This window comes from Octopus bimaculoides, chromosome 14 (genome assembly GCF_001194135.2).
Source record: "Octopus bimaculoides isolate UCB-OBI-ISO-001 chromosome 14, ASM119413v2, whole genome shotgun sequence".
Taxonomy (NCBI): domain Eukaryota; kingdom Metazoa; phylum Mollusca; class Cephalopoda; order Octopoda; family Octopodidae; genus Octopus; species Octopus bimaculoides.
The window spans coordinates 26,827,723-26,831,437 of record NC_068994.1 but is presented as its reverse complement, the minus strand read 5'-3'; the positions used below and the strand labels follow the sequence as shown (position 1 = coordinate 26,831,437).

Genomic DNA, 3,715 nt, shown 5'->3' with positions numbered 1-3,715 from the left:
TGTGCGGGTGACACATGAAATTTCTTCGAGCGAGATCGTTGCCGGTGCCCCTGAACTGGCTCTTGTGCGGGTGGCACATAAGATGCACCATTTTGAGCGTGACCGTTGCCAGTACCACCTGACTGGCCTTCGTAGGGGTTTTCGAGCGAGTTCGTTGCCAGTGCCCCTGGACTAGCTTTTGTGTCGGTGGCACATAAAATACACCATTTCCCCCCTCACTGATATGATGCCCCGCTTGCTAGATCAACTGGTTATTAAAAACAAAGCTCAATATTTCTCTAGCCATCGCTCATCGTCTCTTTTTAACCAAATCCAGTGGCTAGCCTTCTCCACTGTAGTTTGGATATCACTCATGGTGGTATTTACCTTACGATGAGTTAGGCCTAACGATAACAGCAGTCATCACACACTGTGTCCAACAAACCCTCTACATCCAACTTCAATTGGAAAATGCTCCGCTTTCCAGCCTGTCTTCACATTTCTTGAGAAGGTTTACATAATGGTCAATCTTTCAAGCCCACACAGTGTCCATGTTATCTTCATGAGGAACTGTTAACTGGACTAGATTTACAATTTTCCTTCTTTCACACCACATTAAAATGTCCGTTTTTTCCGTAACTGGGATGGGAAAGAATACCTGGCACCCAGGTAAATCTGCAGTCACTTCCCTATAGCCGTTCCACTTTTTATCTCTCACAGGAAGTTTCTTGTTCTGCTTCTTGAAACGGATCCATTGACCTGAGTGCATGAAGGTAATAAAATCTCTAGATGGTACTTTCAACGGTTGAGATGAATTTGGTTCTTCATAGCATTCAAGATAACCTTTCAGTGTTCCGACCTTTCCGCATTTGCATATGCCATTCTCTGAGATGTTCCATCTTACTAGATTCGTAGGTGATGGCAAAACATCATAGGATGAACGAATCAGAAAACTTAGCCGAAATGTCGTCCACTTCCATATCTCATCCCAACGTATTTTCCTCTCAACAACATGTTCTTCCCATCTCTTCATCTGTCCTTGTTGACTACATCAGATCAAATGAAGTTCTCTTCTCTCTGCTTCTCTATGTATGCTCTAAAACCATTTGTTACACATTCCAAAAGTATAAAGCCATAAACAGATTTTGAATAGACATTTCTGTACATCTTAATTCTATTCTAATAGTTTAAGCTGAAAGAAGGGGTTGTGATAATAGCTTTTGTGGGCCTCTACAATATCTGTGGTAAAGGTGCATGGCCTAGTAGTTAGGGTGTCACATGATCATAAGATCATGGTTTTGACTCCTGGACTGGGTGATGCATTACATGCTTTGAGCAAAATACTTCATTTCATGTTATTCTGCAATCAATTTGACATCTGACATGTAACACACTGAGCACCTGTACAGACAACATCAATTTGGTGGAAAGAATGAGCAAATGTACAGTACAAACATTTGATCACTACAAACAAATTATCTGTGCATGTTGTTCAGCAAGAAGTTGTGTCTGTCATTTACAACAAGAGAGTTTGCCACAATATCTGTGACACTGACCCAGTCAAGATTCTTCTTGAATAGCTGCAAATTGGTGGCTGCAGAAAAAAGAAAAAATACACAGGGCAAAGAGAGAATTTCAGTGGGATGAGATTTATAAGAGGAAAGACTGGGATTTGCCAAATATATTTTTAAATGTATACTTACTGCCAAAGTGAGCTCTCCACTACTTGTCCAGAAGGATCATGATCACGAGTAAGAACGAATATCACCTGGAAATAAAATAAAAATGAAATTTAGCAATTATAAATTTTGGGTTTTATTTTCTATAGATTTTGTTTTTCCTACACGAAATATATTAACACTTAAGCATAGATTTTTTTTCCACGCAGATGGTGACACTGAGTAACTTATTCTCTAAACTATACTGCTTTCCAATGTTAAGAGGCTTGACTATTTACTAAGAAATTTTCAAATTTTCACATAACTATTTTAGTAAGTATGGTAATGTCTATATTTTTCTAATGAGATCATAATAAAGCTGAAATATGTATAGTTATTGCCTTTATTTGCTGGAATAATTTAGATATTGTGTAAGTGACTGACTAATACAATAATAACGACATTCAACAACAACAATCTACAGGCATACAACAACAGATATATGATAGATATACAAGAAAGTAATATAAAATTGCTTTTATTAAACCTAAGCATAAAGACAAACAATATAATAGCTCTGTTCTGACATGAGTGCTTTCATAACATTAACTGAAAAACAGGAAAAGTTGCAGCACCACCCAATACACTTCTCTATAAAAAAAAAACATGTCAAAACCTATCAAAAACTATTACCTAAAAAACCTACCAAAATCTACCAAAAAGTATTACTACAAAAAACAAAAAACTTTATCAAAGTCACAGATGGAAAATTTACCATTATGGAAATGACCAAAAGGAAGAACAGTTCCCCAACAATTATGAATTTAAGACAGCTAAATGTCCGCCACCTAACCCATTGTTACAACCCTTCGAAGATTACCTAATTATAATGATCAACAGAATAAACTTCAACAAGCAAAACAACAAACTGGAAAAGACGCTGAAACAGAAAATCAACCACATTAAAACAAGCCCAAATATATTTGTAAAATCAGATAAGGCAAACAAACTCAACCACTTTCTTTCTAATGCAATCGTCATTGCATACATCATCAACATCATCATCATCATCATCATCATCGTTTAACATCTGCTTTCCATGCAAGCATGAGTTGGATGATTTGACTGAAGACTAGCAAACCAGATGGCTGCACCAGGCCCCAATCTGATCTGGCAGAGTTTCTACAGCTGGGTGCCCTTCCTAACACCAACCACTCCAAGAGTGTAGTGGGTGCTTTTATGTGCCACTGGTATGAGGGCCAGTCAGGCGGTACTGGCAACGGCCATGCTCAAATAGTGATTTTACGTGCCACCTGCACAGGAGCCAGTCCAGCAGCACTGACAACAAGCTCACTTGAATGTTTTTTTCAAATGCCACCGGCACAAGTGCCAGTAAGGCGACACTGGTAACGATCATGCTCAAATAGTGCTTTTTACGTGCCACCAGTGCGGAAGCCAGACAGCTGCTCTGGCAATGATCATGCTTGGATGGTACTGTTAGCGCTCCACTAGCACGGGTGCCAGCCATCGAATTTGGTTCGATTTCAATTTCACTTGCCTCAACAAGTCTTCGCAAGCAGAGTTTAGTATCCAATGAAGAAAAGGTATGCATAAATGGGCTAGTTACACCCCTAGCAAAGGCCACGGGTTATGGTCTCACTTGGCTTGCCGGGTCTTCTCACGCACAGTATATTTCCAAAGGTCTCGGTCACTAGTCATTGCCTCGGTGAGGCCTAATGTTCAAAAGTCGTGCTTCACCACCTCATCCCAAGTCTTCCTGGTCTACCTCTTCCACAGGTTTCCTCAACCACTAGGGTGTGACACTTTTTCACACAGCTATCCTCATCCATTCTCGCCACATGACCATACCAGTGCAATCGTCTCTCTTGCACACCACAACTGATGCATCTTAGGTCCAACTTTTCTCTCAAGGTACTTACAGTCTATCGAGGAGTATGCACACTGACATTACACATCCATTGGAGCATACTGGCTTCATTCCTTGTGAGCTTACACATGTCCTCAGCAGCCATGGCCCATGTTTCACTGCCATATAGCATGGCTGTTCGTACACATGT

At 40.1% G+C, this 3,715-nt stretch overlaps 1 protein-coding gene across 1 annotated transcript in view; it reads right to left on the bottom strand.

The window, feature by feature from the left end:
• LOC106878084 (VPS10 domain-containing receptor SorCS3) overlaps positions 1-3,715 on the bottom strand; it is a 1,235,712-nt gene that overhangs the window by 845,439 nt on the left and 386,558 nt on the right. Inside the window, exon 2 of the mRNA XM_052972785.1 lies at positions 1,683-1,747. The gene's annotated coding sequence lies outside the window, so the exon portion shown is untranslated. The remainder of the gene's footprint in view (positions 1-1,682; positions 1,748-3,715) is intronic.